Source organism: Oncorhynchus masou, chromosome 1, assembly GCF_036934945.1.
Source record: "Oncorhynchus masou masou isolate Uvic2021 chromosome 1, UVic_Omas_1.1, whole genome shotgun sequence".
Classification (NCBI taxonomy): domain Eukaryota; kingdom Metazoa; phylum Chordata; class Actinopteri; order Salmoniformes; family Salmonidae; genus Oncorhynchus; species Oncorhynchus masou.
Genome location: NC_088212.1, coordinates 73374603 through 73393028, shown reverse-complemented (window position 1 = coordinate 73393028; position 18426 = coordinate 73374603).

Here is an 18426-nt window from a genome sequence, read left to right as displayed (position 1 = left end):
CTGCGTGTATTGGTTCCTGACTTCCCTGAACAGTTGCATATCGCGGGGACTATTCGATGCTATTGCAGTCCGCCACAGGATGTTTTTGTGCTGGTCGAGGGCAGTCAGGTCTGGAGTGAACCAAGGGCTGTATCTGTTCTTAGTTCTGCATTTTTGAACGGAGCATGCTTATCTAAAATGGTGAGGAAGTTACTTTTAAAGAATGACCAGGCATCCTCAACTGACGGGATGAGGTCAATGTCCTTCCAGGATACCCGGGCCAGGTCGATTAGAAAGGCCTGCTCACAGAAGTGTTTCAGGGAGCGTTTGACAGTGATGAGGGGTGGTCGTTTGACTGCGGCTCCGTAGCGGATACAGGCAATGAGGCAGTGATCGCTGAGATCCTGGTTGAAGACAGCGGAGGTGTATTTGGAGGGCCAGTTGGTCAGGATGACGTCTATGAGGGTGCCCTTGTTTACAGAGTTAGGGTTGTACCTGGTGGGTTCCTTGATGATTTGTGTGAGATTGAGGGCATCTAGCTTAGATTGTAGGACTGCCTGGGTGTTAAGCATATCCCAGTTTAGGTCACCTAAAAGAACAAACTCTGAAGCTAGATGGGGGGCGATCAATTCACAAATGGTGTCCAGGGCACAGCTGGGAGCTGAGGGGGGTCGGTAGCAGGCGGCAACAGTGAGAGACTTATTTCTGGAGAGAGTAATTTTCAAAATTAGTAGTTCGAACTGTTTGGGTTTGGACCTGGAAAGTATGAAATTACTTTGCAGGCTATCTCTGCAGTAGACTGCAACTCCTCGCCCTTTGGCAGTTCTATCTTGACGGAAGATGTTATAGTTGGGTATGGAAATCTCAGAATTTTTGGTGGCCTTCCTGAGCCAGGACTCAGACACGGCAATGACATCAGGGTTAGCAGAGTGTGCTAAAGCAGTGAGTAAAACAAACTTAGGGGGGAGGCTTCTGATGTTGACATGCATGAAACCAAGGCTTTTTCGATCACAGAAGTCAACAAATGAGGGTGCCTAGGGACATGCAGGGCCTGGGTTTACCTCCACATCACCCGCGGAACAGAGAAGGAGTAGTATGAGGGTGCGGCTAAAGGCTATCAAAACTGGTCGCCTAGAGCATTGGGGACAGAGAATAAGAGGAGCAGGTTTCTGGGCATGGTAGAATATATTCAGGGCATAATGCGCAGACAGGGGTATGGTGGGGTGCGGGTACAGCGGAGGTAAGCCCAGGCACTGGGTGATGATGAGAGAGGTTGTATCTCTGGACATGCTGGTTGTAATGGGTGAGGTCACCGCATGTGTGGGAGGTGGGACAAAGGAGGTATCAGGGGTATGAAGAGTGGAACTAGAGGCTCCATTGTGAACTAAAACAATGATAACTAACCTGAACAACAGTATACAAGGCATATTGACATTTGAGAGAGACATACAGCGAGGCATACAGTAATCACAGGTGTTGAATTGGGAAAGCTAGCTAAAACAGTAGGTGAGACAACAACAGCTAATCAGCTAGCACAACAACAGCAGGTAAAATGGCATTGACTAGGCAACAGGGCCGACAGATAAAACATAAACAAGCAGAATGGAGTACCGTGATTAATGGACAGTCCAGCGTGCATCAGCTATGTAGCCAAGTGATCAGTGTCCAGGGGGCAGGGAAGCTGGATTAGTGAGTGTTATCCAGGTTAAAAAAAACTAACAATGACTAAATAGCTTGTAGCTAGTTAGCTGGTTAGCTTCTGGAGGTTCTTGAGTGTGTTCTAAAAATTAAAAATAACAGCGATTCCGTATCACATTGGGTGAGGCAAGTTACCGGAAGGTATAAACAAATTAAAAATCGAAAAGAGATAAGAGATAAGAGAGTAAATATGGGTCCAGTGAGTGTTTGGGACGCGGCAATTCAGATGGTTAGCAGGCCTGTGCTAACAAGCTAACAGTTAGTAGGCCGGGGCTAAACAAGGTAGCAGTTAGCGGACCGGGGCTAAACAAGCTGGCAGTTAGCAGGCCGAAATAGCAAGCAAGGAGATAGCAAGGGCTAGAGAGTTAGCCTTTGGGGGACGTCGCGATGTGGTGAGTCTGTTTATTCCTCTTCATGCGGTGACATCGATAGACCGGTCGTGGGTCCGGGTAATTGTAGCCCGGCGCAGGTCCTAATCCAGGCACTTGTCATCTCACGTCTGGATTACTGCAACTCGCTGTTGGCTGGGCTCCCTGCCTGTGCCATTAAACCCCTACAACTCATCCAGAACGCCGCAGCCCGTCTGGTGTTCAACCTTCCCAAGTTCTCTCACGTCACCCCGCTCCTCCGCTCTCTCCACTAGCTTCCAGTTGAAGCTCGCATCCGCTACAAGACCATGGTGCTTGCCTACGGAGCTGTGAGGGGAACGGCACCGCAGTACCTCCAGGCTCTGATCAGGCCCTACACCCAAACAAGGGCACTGCGTTCATCCACCTCTGGCCTGCTCGCCTCCCTACCACTGAGGAAGTACAGTTCCCGCTCAGCCCAGTCAAAACTGTTCGCTGCTCTGGCCCCCAATGGTGGAACAAACTCCCTCACGACGCCAGGACAGCGGAGTCAATCACCACCTTCCGGAGACACCTGAAACCCCACCTCTTCAAGGAATACCTAGGATAGGATAAAGCAATCCTTCTCACCCCCCTTAAATGATTTAGATGCACTATTGTAAAGTGGCTGTTCCACTGATGTCAGAAGGTGAATTCACCAATTTGGATAAGAGCGTCTGCTAAATGACTTAAATGTAAATGTGTAGCACTGGGGCTCTGGTCGGGATAGCTTCAAGCTAAGTGGGTGGAAACGCTAGCCAGCAGTAGTCGTCCGGGGTTGCGGCTGAAAGATGTTCCGTTTGCAGTGGGAATCCGGGGATAAAAAATGAATAGGTCCGTTATGCTCTGGTTAGAGTTGCGTTGTTCGAACTGGCGAGAGCTTTCCGAGCTAAAGGTTAGCTGATGACCGGTTAGCTGAAGACCGCTAGCATAGCTGGTAGTTAGCTGGCTAGCTTCAGTTGGGGGGTACCGGTTCCGAAGTAAATATATATACTTTAGGAAAAAATAGCTACATTGGGTGAGGCGGGTTGCAGGAGAGTATTTGGAAGCTGAGATTTAGCAAAATGTTTTAAAAGATATGCGAAGAAAAAATATGTAAAAATGAAAAAAGACAATATATACAAGAGACACGACACGTCTTACGTCTTACTGCTACGCCATCTTGGATTTCTTTATCTCTGATGAAGCAAGCTAAATGACATGTTGTTTCCTTTAGCTATCTAGCTACTTGATAAATGCATCTGGCTACCCTCACGTATCTGAAAATACATGATCAATTGATGTTTACTGATGGCTGTATTTTTTTAAATGAACTTTTATTTAATCAGGGAGCCCAATTTGTGACAAGGGTCTCATTTTCAATGGCGGCCTGAGACCACAAAGCAAAAGATAAAAAATATAACAATATACAATAAGAAGTACCCTACACAAGAACATCACCAACATCACAGGTGTCATAGACAAGTTACTAAATCAATCAATCAATCAATCAAACAAACAATTTTACACCTCTGTGAACTCATTTATCGCCAGGGTTTTAAAATACCCTAGTGGCACCAGGGAATCCAAATGTAATGCATTTCGTAAGTGATTCAAAAAGTGTGAAGTTTGAAAACGGATTTACCTAATTCCGTGTAGACCCTAGAAATCTGCAGCGCTAACCAACCCTGTGAACGGGTTTGGTATCACATTATTTTATACGTTGGCACCAAAGTTAGGTACGTTGGAAACTTTTGTAGTAGGGCTTTGTAAACAAAAAAGATGTTTGATAATTCATTGATCTATGTGACTTTGATGAAGACCAGCCAACCTTTTGATACAGGATGCAGTGGTGAGTATTAAAACTGTCACCAGTGATGAAACAAATGGCGTGTCTGCTGCATTTTGACAAATGGTGTCACGATAGTCAGAAACTGGCAGGAAAGTTGATTGTACACTCTGCTTCCTGCTGTTTAAAGCGAGGAAGTACCTATTTCTAAAAAAGAAGGCCACTTTAAATCTTAGCTTTATAACTAGCTCTAACTAATCCAAACTCCTAGATATTTATAGGATGGAACTTGCTCGATGAGAGAACCATCCAATGTGTAAAAATGTAGTCCATTGGTAACATTTTTGCCTGAATTATAGAACCACATATACAGTGCCTTGCGAAAGTATTCGGCCCCCTTGAACTTTACGACCTTTTGCCACATTTCAGGCTTCAAACAAAAAGATATAAAACTGTATTTTTTTGTGAAGAATCAACAACAAGTGGGACACAATCATGAAGTGGAACGACATTTCTTGGATATTTCAGACTTTTTTAACAAATCAAAAACTGAAAAATTGGGCGTGCAAAATTATTCAGCCCCCTTAAGTTTATACTTTGTAGCGCCACCTTTTGCTGCGATTACAGCTGTAAGTCGCTTGGGGTATGTCTCTATCAGTTTTGCACATCGAGAGACTGATTTTTTTCCCCATTCCTCCTTGCAAAACAGCTCGAGCTCAGTGAGGTTGGATGGAGAGCATTTGTGAACAGCAGTTTTCAGTTCTTTCCACAGATTCTCGATTGGATTCAGGTCTGGACTTTGACTTGGCCATTCTAACACCTGGATATGTTTATTTTTGAACCATTCCATTGTAGATTTTGCTTTATGTTTTGGATCATTGTCTTGTTGGAAGACAAATCTCCGTCCCAGTCTCAGGTCTTTTGCAGACTCCATCAGGTTTTCTTCCAGAATGGTCCTGTATTTGGCTCCATCCATCTTCCCATCAATTTTAACCATCTTCCCTGTCCCTGCTGAAGAAAAGCAGGCCCAAACCATGATGCTGCCACCACCATGTTTGACAGTGGGGATGGTGTGTTCATGGTGATGAGCTGTGTTGCTTTTACGCCAAACATAACGTTTTGCATTGTTGCCAAATAGTTCAATTTTGGTTTCATCTGACCAGGGCACCTTCTTCCACATGTTTGGTGTGTCTCCCAGGTGGCTTGTGGCAAACTTTAAACAACACTTTTTATGTATATCTTTAAGAAATGGCTTTCTTCTTGCCACTCTTCCATAAAGGCCAGATTTGTGCAATATACGACTGATTGTTGTCCTATGGACAGAGTCTCCCACCTCAGCTGTAGATCTCTGCAGTTCATCCAGAGTGATCATGGGCCTCTTGGCTGCATCTCTGATTATTCTTCTCCTTGTATGAGCTGAAAGTTTAGAGGGACGGCCAGGTCTTAGTAGATTTGCAGTGGTCTGATACTCCTTCCATTTCAATATTATCGCTTGCACAGTGCTCCTTGGGATGTGTAAAGCTTGGGAAATCTTTTTGTATCCAAATCCGGCTTTAAACTTCTTCACAACAGTATCTCGAACCTGCCTGGTGTGTTCCTTGTTCTTCATGATGCTCTCTGCGCTTTTAACGGACCTCTGAGACTATCACAGTGCAGGTGCATTTATACGGAGACTTGATTACACACAGGTGGATTGTATTTATCATCATTAGTCATTTAGGTCAACATTGGATCATTCAGAGATCCTCACTGAACTTCTGGAGAGAGTTTGCTGCATTGAAAGTAAAGGGGCTGAATAATTTTGCACACCCAATTTTTCAGTTTTTGATTTGTTAAAAAAGTTTGAAATATCCAATAAATGTCGTTCCACTTCATGATTGTGTCCCACTTGTTGTTGATTCTTTACAAAAAAATACAGTTTTATATCTTTATGTTTGAAGCCTGAAATGTGGCAAAAGGTCGCAAAGTTCAAGGGGGCCGAATACTTTCGCAAGGCACTGTATTTAGTTTTGCCCGCATTAAAGTACACATTTTAAATCAACAAGGGCCTTCTGTAATGAAACAAAATCACATTGCAGCTCTAACAGCTTGGTCAACAGTTGGTGCAATGGCATACATAACCGTATCATCTGCATACAGATGAATATTACAGGATTTAATAGACCAATATTATTTATATAAATAGTAGAGAACTTATCCCTAAATCGGACCCTGCAGTACACCTTTCATAATAGAGGAAATTTTACAATTGAATATGCTTTGAACAACCTATTCAACAACCTATTCATGAATAATGGGTGAATAGGGCCTGAAATAAAAAATAAAAAGTTTGGACACACCTACTCATTCCAGGGTTTTTCTTTAGTTTTACTATTTTCTACATTGTAGAATAATAGTGAAGGCATCGAAACTATGAAATAAAACATATAGAATCATGTAGTAACTAAATAAGTGTAAAAACAAATCAAAAATATATTTTAGTTTTTAGATTCTTCAAAGTCGCCACCCTTTGCCTTGATGACAGCTTTGCACACTCTTGGCATTCTCCTAACCAGCTTCATGAGGAATGCTTTTCAAACAGTCTTGAAGGGGTTTCACATATGCTGAGCACTTGTTGGCTGCTTTTCCTTCACTTTGCAGTCCAACTCATCCCAAACCATCTCAATTGGCACAGACGCATGCATACACACAAACCCCAATAACATGCACACTATACATACACATGGGTTTAGTACTGTAGATATGTGGTAGTGGTAGTGGTGGAGTAGGGGCCTGAGGGCACATCTGTGAATGTATTGTAATGTTTTTAAAATTGTATAAACTGCCTTCATTTTGCTGGACCCCAGAAAGAGTAGCTGCTGCGTTGGCAGCTAATGGGGATCCATAATAAATACAAATTGGGTTGAGGTCAGTTGATTGTGGAGGCCAGGTCATCTGATGCAGCACTCCATCACTCTCCTTGGTCAAATAGCCCTTACACAGCCCAGAGGTGTGTTGAAAAACAAATGATAGGCCCACTAAGTGCAAAGCAGATGGGATGAAATGGCATATCGCTGCAGAATGCTGTGGTAGCCATGCTGGTTAAGTGTGTCTTAATTTCTAAATAAATCACAGACTTTGTCACCAGCAAAGCACCATCACACCACCTCTTCCATGCTTCACGGTGGGACCCACACATGCGGAGATCATACGTTCACCTACTCTGCGTCTCACAAAGACACAGCAGTTGGAACCAAAAATCTCAAATTTAGAAGGCTTCTGCATTCTGTAAGGACCGACTCCGGGAATGAGGAGCAGGTACGGGGAGTCAAACATTGAATCAGGAACAGACATAAAACAAAACAGGAACAGCATCAGTACACAGGTATACAAGGACATAAGACAATCAATGCAGAAGCTTTCATACAAAGCATCGGGGAGTGCCGACGTTCCGGTTGGTTTGACGTCGGGTCCGGGGCCTGACACCAATGGAACCGGGGGTGCCTAAGCCAGCTCATCAGGCTGTCACACCCTAGTTGGCTCGAGAGGTTTCTTTCCCCGTTTAGTTCAGAAGGCGCCCATCCCACGTCAGGCCTCAGCCGGATCGTCAGGATTTTATGCCCAGCCAGCTTGTCAGGCAGCTACGCCTCCACCGGATCATCAGGCTCCCACGCGGGATCGACAGGCCTTCATGCCTCAGCCGGCTTGCCAGGCTCTCACGCCTCTCCCGGTTCGTCTGGGTTTCACCTTCCAGCCGGCTTGTTCAGCGCCCGTGCCTCATCCGGCCCGTTAGGCTCGCCCAGGTGGGACGCTGGGTGGCACCCCTAGAGGGGGTTACTGTCACGCGCATCAGCCTATTATTGGACTCACTTAGACTCAATCAACTGTTTATTGCCTCCCCTATATTTGTCAGTTACCCATCTCTGTTCTCCGCTGCTGCATTGATTGTTGATTGTCATTGTGTACCCGTGTGCTGACGCTGTTCCTGTCTTGTGCTTTGTCAGTTTCTCATGAAATGTTCTACTCCCCGTACCTACTTCTCGACTCCAGCGTCGGTCCTTTCACTGTATACCAACCCTACCTTGTCACAACACAAGTGATTGGCTCAAATGCATTAAGAAAGAAAGAAAATCAACAAATGTACTTTTAACAAGGCACACCTGTTAATTGAAATGCATTCCAGGTGACTACCTCATGAAGCTGGTTGAGAGAATTCCAAGAGTGTGCAAAGCTGTCATCAAGGCAAAGGGTGGTTAATTTGAAGAATCTACAATATAAAATATATTTTGATTTGTTCAACACTTTTGTGGTTACTACATGATTCCATATGTGTTATTTCATAGTTTTTATGTTTTCACTATTATTCTACAATGTAGAAAATAGTAAAAATAAAGAAAAACTCTTGAATGAGTAGGTGTCCAAACTTTTGACTTGTACGGTATATTTACTATCAACTTTATAAATGACATCCTATAAAATTTCAGCTGCCTTTTTACTGTAATAATTCATCAATTAACTAGTGGGAAAAGTATCCTGAGTCCTTACAGCACTGCCTTGATTCATTATTTCCTCCCCTCCTGTACAGTGGGTTGGTGACTCTAGGAATTCAAGATCTCAGCTTTTGTCTCCTATAAATGTTGTCCTGCTGTAATGAATTACAAATGATGACTGTCTACAAATTGTTCATTTTTTGAAAATATAATTTGTTATAAAAACATTGGTGTTTGTCATAGAACAACTAATTGCTATCTATGTTGGAGGTTTTTAGCTTTCCAACGCTGTGCTGCATATGGGGGTGAGACCTATCCTTACACCAACAATGTACCGACAGTCCGATCAGCGAATGAAAGTTTAGGTGGGAATTCCCAGCCTCCAATGGATGTGGATATGTAACCCGATACCCAAGAGTCTCCAGTTCAAGCTAGGAACTGTAGCTATGAGCCAATACAGTCGGGAAGTAAATAGACATTACATCGACTTATCTATAAGCAAATTACCTTGATAACTTATTTATCTTAACTGGTTCATGCTCATTGTGTTTTGTTCACTGGAAAATAATAACTTTGTAGGTGTTTTAAAAAGATGTCTGGATGACTCAATTATTTTATAAACCACTGAAGTAAAAGAGAGAAATGGCTAGGTAACATTAGTAGAGAAACAGCTAGGTAGTGATTTTCTCAGAAAATAATCAATGGGTAATTTTTACAAAACTAGGTAGTGGTTTTCTCAGGCAATAATAAATGGGTAATTTCTACAGGCACAAATACTTTTGACAAATATCATATTTACTCAGTTTTTCAGCCATTTTGCCAGTTGTTGAGTTAAATGCTCATTCCCAGAGAGCCGGTTTCCCGCAATCCCCTTTCACAGTGATGATGCGGAGAGTGATGGTGCGGTGATAAAGTATGTGCAGGGGCTGAGCTTATAACTCCAGAAGGAGATTGGCAGTCAAATGAATTGTAAATATTTACACAAGGTACTATTGGGGATAAGTCTTTATTGTTCAGTGGCATTTTTATTTATCAGGACACATACAGTGCGGCAAAAAAGTATTTAGTCAGCCACCAATTGTGCAAGTTCTCCCACTTAAAAAGATGAGAGAGGCCTGTAATTAAAAACAAGTTTATCTCAATACTTTGTTATATACCCTTTGTTGGCAATGACAGAGGTCAAACGTTTTCTGTAAGTCTTCACAAGGTTTTCACACACTGTTGCTGGTATTTTGGCCCATTCCTCCATGCAGATTTCCTCTGTGATGTTTTGGGGCTGTTGCTGGGCAACACGGACTTTCAACTCCCTCCAAAGATTTTCTATGGGGTTGAGATCTGGAGACTGGCTAGGCCACTCCAGGACCTTGAAATGCTTCTTACGAAGCCACTCCTTCGTTGCCCGTGCGGTGTGTTTGGGATCATTGTCGTGCTGAAAGACCCAGCCACGTTTCATCTTCAATGCCCTTGCTGATGGTAGGCTTTGTTACTTTGGTCCCAGCTCTCTGCAGGTCATTCACTAGGTGTGGTTCTGGGATTTTTGCTCACCGTTCTTGTGATCATTTTGACCCCACGGGGTGAGATCTTGCGTGGAGCCCCAGATCGAGGGAGATTATCAGTGGTCTTGTATGTCTTCCATTTCCTAATAATTGCTCCCACAGTTGATTTCTTCAAACCAAGCTGCTTACCTATTGCAGATTCAGTCTTCCCAGCCTGGTGCAGGTCTACAATTTTGTTTCTGGTGTCCTTTGACAGCTCTTTGGTCTTGGCCATAGTGGAGTTTGGAGTGTGACTGTTTGAGGTTGTGGAAAGGTGTCTTTTATACTGATATCAAGTTCAAACAGGTGCCATTAATCCAGGTAACGAGTGGAGGACAGAGGAGCCTCTTAAGGAAGAAGTTACAGGTCTGTGAGAGCCAGAAATCTTGCTTGTTTGTAGGTGACCAAATACTTATTTTCCACCATAATTTGCAAATAAATTCATACAAAATGTGATGTTCTGGATTTTTTTTCTCATTTTGTCTGTCATAGTTGAAGTGTACCTATGATGAACATTACAGGCCTCTCTCATCTTTTTAAGTGGGAGAACTTGCACAATTGGTGGCTGACTAAATTATTTTTTGCCCCACTGTATAGGCTAATTGATAGAGGGTTGTCGTTGTAAGGCCTCTGAAAGCACTGTCCTTGCCATCAGCCTACATATAGCCTATTGTTTGTGTCCATATGTTTCTCTGAACTTGAGCTTTGGAGGTGGAGGTCACACCAAAGCCATCCTGAGGGCCTCTCCTGAAGTGATAGTAGTGATCCTAGACCGAGACCCCACAGCATTCAGCTTAGCTCAACAGCTGGCCAGGTGATTGCCTTTTTTTATAATAATTACTGTGGTATGTATAATATGGGTACAAATTGTACTTAAGTCACATATTTCACAGATTTGCAAGTCAAATATAAATACATTTGTTTGCAAATGTAATCTGCATGTAGAAATGTCAATGAACATCAAAGGGATACTTCTGGATTTTGGCAATGAGGAGCTTTCTTCTTCCCCAGAGTCAGATGAGCTTATGGATACCATTTTTATGTCTCTGCTTGGAGTTTGAAGGAAGTTGCTAACTAGTTACAAATGACGTGTATGTTAGACGCAGAGACGTACAAAGGGTATCCACCAGTTCATCTGACTCTGGGAAAGTAGATCAAAGGCCTCATTGCCAAAATCCCAAAGTATCCCTTTAACACATCTTAACATGCTATAAAAGTAATTGTAAAATTGTAAAATGTGTAGGCTACCTACAATGCAATTAATTTCACTGTACCTGCTTACATTCTGATTAATATATACATGCTTTAGAGGCAGTTATTTGAAGTGAGACTACAAAACAGAATAGACACTCTAATAAAGTCTGATTCACTATAGCTCTACTGCCGAATGTGATTGGTATGTGCTTGCATTGTTAGTGCTGTTATGTGGGTTATTTTCCCTCAAAGTTATATAGTCAACAATTTATGGATCATAGTTTGGATTGAAGGTTGGCTAGATCATGATACAGCCTTTTGCATCCCAGCTCCCAACCCTCTCCACCTCCCTGCCAACCTTCAAACCCTGAAAGAAAGAGAATCATTGAGTAACTGCTGCTAAAGCCCCTCGTTTCACAAACCATCCACATTCATTGTGTCAGGGAGACTTAAACCCAGTCCCCCCACGCTTAGCTGGTGGGCTTGGCGTCTCATTTGTCAGAACAGAGGCCCACGGCCCCAGTGTGAGGGAGATGCTGCCTCCCACTGAGGTTCCGTCAGTGGTGAGTGGGAGGTAAAGAGAGAGGAGAGCCCAGCAAACTTCGAAGAGAGGAGGGAGACACCGTGCTACTGTGTTTATTAATGAGGGAGAGAAGGAGTGTGTGCGAGAGCGAGCGAGAGCGCATGAGGGAGGATGAAAATGAGATGTTCCTAAGACCATGGCGTGGGTAGGAATCCTTTTACGTAGATTCCGGGGAAACCTCTCTCGGGGGAATGTCTGCTACACCAACGCGCCTATGAGAGGGGGATGAGATGGAAGAGAGAAAATCAGAGTACGCCATTCTGTCAGCAGCAATATATCCCAGCTATAAACCCTTCCAAACGCACTCACGATGTGAGTTTAGAGAAGCCAGAGAAATCTAGCAATTAGCTAATATTATTGGAAGCCTGTATAAAAGACCCATGCAGCCCACGTAATGCCTCCACACAACAGGGCTGGAGAGCGTTCTCTTCTCTCTCTCCTGTATTTCTATCCTCACTGATTTCACTTCTCTTTTGCCTTGCAAAAGGTACAGCCTTAATGCAAACTATTGAAGAGCGATGTGAATCTGCACTTATGTAATTGCTTAGATTAGAGCCCAGAGTTAGATATTCTAGTGTAGTAGTCACCCTGACAACTTTCACGTTGGTTGCAGTGGTCTGAGGGGTATCCTACGAAGGAAGCTGGTTTTCTAAAGCTAACCAGCTTCAATTTGCTTCAGATTCCAGCTCAGGCTTCATCTGTACTACTACGGTATGAAGCCTGCTGCTAACTGTAGCAGGCTTGTAACTGCGTGAATATGTCACACATGGCTATTCGAACACCGAAATCGTCAATGCTGAAACATCAATCAATGGACAAATCAGTGGCACATTTTCATTTGTGCCAAAATCAAAATGAAAGAAGGCCCAGGACGATACCAGTGTAGTAAATATTTTTTTCCTTGCCAAAAATTAAAACGCGAAGCAGATCAAAGTCTTTGGTCCTTTATAAACCTGCTGTATGTGAAATAGTCTGTGCTATAGCTTGGAAAATCAATACATGTAACTCTGAATGACATCGTGATGTTTTTTTCCAACGTATTAGGGCTGCTTTTCTAAAGACGGTAAATCTGCTTTGTGCTTTGTTTCCTTGCCACGACACTAACGAGTATCTGTTATTGTCCAGGCCCTAATGTTGAGACTTAATTCTCTAAGTGTGACTGAGTGTGACAATATTGTGGAGATTCTATGTACTAGTCTATTACCAGAGATATCTTTCTTATTGCTATTACTTACGTACAGGGGTTTTTATGTGTGTGCAACTTTAGTAGAAAGTAGAAAATTAACAAAAAGAGAAAGTAAATTACTAGTGATTGGTGTCTGCATGTCATTGATTTGCATGGGGTGATTAGCATTTAGCAAGAAACCTGATGTATTGTGTTTACTATAGACACCATTCCACTCTCCTAAGGTGAAACCTAGTGAACATGCCTACCAGGGAGAAGAAAGGGGAAACGACATTAGTTGTGGCACTCTACTGAGAATCTACGTAGCGCTAACTCTCTTTAGTCGTAGGCTTACATCTTAAACACATACATGCTACATTTGTTTATTTTTAAGTTTAGTTTAAACTTCTAGAGTTGAGGTTGCTTAAGTTCACATTCCAAACCAAACACAAGCATCTTTCGCCAGTGGTACTTTGTGTGTGTTCTTTTTTCATGTCCTGTAGATATTTTCATCACTGCTCCCCTGCTGAAAGCAATCAATCAGCATCTTGTCTTAGACCTTAGTGACGCAGGTAGAGGAGCTGAGCAGGTCAGCACTGGGGAATATTTCAGACTTGATTTGTGGAGAGGCAGCGCGTCATGTTGGACACACACAAACACACACAACAACAACACACACACACACACTTAGCACTCAACAGTGAGGACTCCTGGCACTTTTACCTCAAAATGGGTTGTTGGGAGGGGAATGGCATCTGCAGATGTGTGTTTTCAAGTGCTGCTGAATATAGTGCATTTTTGTGTAATGTGTTTAGGTTACAGTCATGAAAATGGAAAACAAAGGACACAATATTTAGACAGTACATCCGTACTGTACATCAGTGTCATCCGTCAGAGGAAGCGCTTAAAAGATTACCAAACCAACAGAGGAATATGTGTAGGCAAACCCTTATCTGCTCTACTTCAAACCCAGATAAACAGGTGATAGACATTCATATGAAGAAGTCTGCAGCAGCTCAAAGCTCTGTTCCTTTATTAAAACTTCTTAGGGCTGAAATCCCGTTAACGGGATCGATATGACAACAGCCAGTGAAAGTGCAGGGTGCCAAATTCAAAACAACAGAAATCTCAAAATTAAAATTCCTCAAACATGTATGTATCTTATACCATTTTAAAGGTAATCTTGTTGATAATCCCACCACAATGTCCTCTTTCAAATAGGCTTTACAGCGAAAGCACCACAAACGATTATGCTAGGTTACCAACAACTCACAGAAAAATTAAGTCATTTTTCCAGCCGAAGAGAGTCGTCACAAAAAGCACAAATAGAGATAAAATGAATCACTAACCTGTGATGATCTTCATCAGATGACACTCATAGGACTTCATGTTAAAAAATACATGTATGTTTTGTTTGATAAAGTTCATATTTATATAAAAAAAATCTCAGTATTCATTGGCGCGTTACGTTCACTAGTTCCAAACACATCCGGTGATATTGCAGAGAGCCACATCATTTTACAGACATACTCATTCTAAATGTCGATAAATACAATTGTTAGACATGGAAATAAAGATATACCTCTCCTTAATGCAACCGCTGTGTCACATTTCAAAAAACTTTACGGAGAAAAACATGCAATAATCTGAGACGGCACAAAAATATATATCCGCCATGTTGGAGTCAACAGAAATCAGAAATAACATTATAAATATTCCCTTACCTTTGATGATCTTCATCAGAATGCACTCCCAGGAATCCTAATTCCACAATAAATGTTTGTTTTGTTCGATAATGTCCATTATTTATGTCCAAGTAGCTACTTTTGTTAGCGCGTTTAGTACACAAATCCAAATGCTCGTGCAGGTCCAGCCGAACGTTGGACGAAAACTTCAAAAAGTTATATTACAGGTTGTGGAAACATTTCAAACTAAGTATAGAATCAATCTTTAGGATGTTTTTATCATTAATCTTCAATAACGAAAAGCCATGGAACGCAGGTCGTATCATGTGAAATGCGCGTGATCAGGACCTGGCTCTCTGCCAGACCACTGACTCAGAGCTCTCATCAGGCCCCACATCACAGTAGAAGCCTCATTCAAGTTTCTAAAGACGGTTGACATCTAGTGGAAGCCTTAGGAAGTGCAACATAACCAATATCCCATTGGGTATTCAATAGGGGCTGGGTTGAAAATCGACCAACCTCAGATTTCCCACATCCTGTTTGGATTTCTTCTCAGGTTTTTGCCTGCCATGTGAGTTCTGTTATACTCACAGATATCATTCAAACAGTTTTAGAAACTTCAGAGTGTTTTCTACACAATACTAATTATAATATGCATATTTTAGCAATTGGGACTGAGGAGCAGGCCATTTACTCTGGGCACCTTTCATCCAAGCAACTCAATACTGCCCTGGGAGCCATATAAGGTCCTGATCCAGGGCACCAATACTACCACCAATACTTACTTCCAGGATGGGCCTACAGTACACAGACAGGGAAAGGGCTTTCTTTTTAACAGTTGTGGACACCTGGGGACATTTTCTGGAGCAAACTGAGTAGCAAAAATAGATGCAGGCTGAGCACTTATGCCAGAAATTGGAATAGGGTGTTATTTTTGAAAGATGGAAGTTTCGCCATTTAGTGGCTAATCTTCACACTTCCTGAAGACCCTAATGGAACTTAAAGTTAAATAAGTTCCCAAACCCCTTTTAATGTGATACGTGACATGGAAGTTGTAGTGACTACAGACAGCCAGGACCTCAGTGTTTTATTTTTTTATTTTACCTTTATTTAACTAGACAAGTCAGTTAAGAACAAATTCTTATTTTCAATGACGGCCTAGGAACAGTGGGTTTAAATGCCTGTTCAGGGGCAGAACGACAGATTTTTACCTTGTCAGCTCGGGGGTTTGAACTTGCAACCTTCCGGACAGTATCCCCAGTCACCACCCTGGGTCATTGGGGTCTACCTTGTGCAGAGGGAAGAGTGTTTCTACTGGCCCTAGTTTGACACATGCACGTGAAGAAGAGTGGTTGTAACAATAACCAGTTCATCATTTTATTTTTTTAACAAGGTTTCCCTACCTAGAGCCCTGTTACCTCACTCAGCAGGGCAGGGCATCCCCCAGCATTCCTTACGGTCATTCAATCCACCATATGCCCAATGTGGCCTTCTCTTCAATCATTTAACATGTTGTAGGTGGACCAGGGGAGATGACATTTAAAACAGTCCTGTGTGGCTCAGTCGGTAGAGCATGGCGCTTGCAACGCCAAGCGTCGTGGGTTCGATTCCCGCTGGGACCACCCATATGTAAAAGTAGTGGCCCCAGCTGACTTGTAAGTCGCTTTGGACAAAAGCGTCTGCTAAATGGGATATATTATTATTATTATTATAACACCAACTCACCTTTTATTCTGTTATAAGTTAAGAATGATGTTAATGTTGTGGGTTGCATAACTACATATAGATCAGTTCTCTAAAGCAATTAGAAACCTATACTTGGACCACAAACACATGCACACACTACTGAAACTGGGCATGTTTAATAATATAACACCTTACATAAGGAATGTATATATCCAACCATGTGTCTAAGCCACATAAAGAAGTAAATAATTTAAAAAACGTTAACTGTTTGCATATTCTTAAATCCTTCTGTGTCTTACAGAAAGAGAGCATCGGAGCCTCCTCAGTGTGTAGGGGAAGGTGAGTTCAACCGGCATAGCTGAGGGTGTGTAGAAAAAAATACCCGGAACTTAAATATAGTAACTGAAAATAGTTACTAATGATGAGACACTGGCCAAGTGGGCAATTTCCTTATATCTTGCAATTATCAATGAATAAAATCCATAGATTAAAATCCCTTACTAAGAAAGCTCCATCATAATCTTTTGTAGTTCAACACGTTTTAGCCATAACTACTATGAGAACAGTTTGTTAGGGTCTTTGTCTCTTCATTACTTAATCCACCTCCTCTCCTTGCCTGCCTGCTTTATTGCTGAAGACAATATAAGATTTGTGGAGGAGGCTAGAAGAATTGACACGACACCATCTGTACCAAACCAAGTTTATGATTAAACCTTACCATGCATTTGAACAAGTCAACTACCTGGATGAAATTAAATGTATCTCCACACACAGTATAGTTTACCATGTTAACCAAGTTTAATTGAATTAGGGGGATAACAAAGGTTTGTAAATGTAGATGTTATGTCCATGAAACAATGTATGGATAATATGATATCCCTTCAGTTTTCCTACACTTTATTACATTTTATACTCAATGTAACTTTTTAGGGGACTTCAGTCTCTGAAGGGAGTGAAATACATCAAGAGTCCTGATTGATGAAAATGGTCTCAAACCAATGAGCTGCAGAAGCCATAAATTCTCAGCATATTGACATAAGGTCTTACTGTGTACTGCATTGATACACAGTAGGCATGGTTGCTCTGTCTGGGGGCACTGCTCTGTTGAGATGGGACCGGGAGGGGGTGGACGAGTCTGAAGCACGTGGGTGTGGAGAATGCCTTGCTATAGATTTTACAGCATATTAATGACTGCAGCGAAGAATGAAAAACTTCTCGAGCATGATAAGGAAAAGCCCTGGCCTGACAGCGCGGGCGAGATGCTCCACTCAACCCTTGGTTTCTCAAGCGTCAGTGGGTGTATGAACACAAGGACCCCAAGGCCTGCTTGCTAAGCCGTTAGTGGGAGAGACCTTATCGAGATGGCCACTGCTATTATATCTTTATTGCAGCAATGGGGGTATTTTATTTCATTTCAACAAGACTATTGAGAGGAGACTAGAGGAGGTTAGATGCGGCGGAATCGCAATTGTCTGCGGTGCTGAGATGTGGAAGATGTTATAAGTCAGGTTGGTGTGGTATCTAAGACCCTGTCTCTGTCTGTCTGCCAGTATTGGGTGGCCCTGTTGGCCCCTCAGGCTGATTTATGGCTGCCCCTCTAGCTCTCACCAGCCATCATCTCTGTGCTCACTGAAAAGGTCACATGAAAAATGCATGACCGTGATGGGAAGATCCCACCACCTGTGTGTGCGGCAGGGGGCTGTGTCTTGTACAGGGCTGTGTGTCGAGGCAGGAGGCTGTGCCTTGTACAGGGCTGTGTGTTGAGGCAGGAGGCTGTGTCTTGTACAGGGCTGTGTGTCGAGGCAGGAGGCTGTGTCTTGTACAGGGCTGTGTGTCGAGGCAGGAGGCTGTGTCTTGTACAGAGCTGTGTGTTGTACATGAAGGATTTGCATGGGGATGGGGTCCAGAGGAGACGGGTGTTGAACAGCAAGGAAAATGTTACTGTTTCTGTCAACCACTTTTGCTTAAAAGGCTTTTATAGTGTCTCATTAGCATTCATAACAAACAGGAAGTGTCAACAGGAGTTCTTGTACAAATTCTTGTACAGTATTTCTGACCTGTGTTGAATGTGTTTGCATAATCTGTACCCATTTCTCCATGTCTCTTTCCTGACATTTAATTATCTGATTAAAGGTTTTCTCCCCCTCCCTCCCTTACATTTACATTTAAGTCATTTAGCAGACGCTCTTATCCAGAGCGACTTACAAATTGGTGAATTCACCTTCTGACATCAGTGGAACAGCCACTTTACAATAGTGCATCTAAATCATTTAAGGGG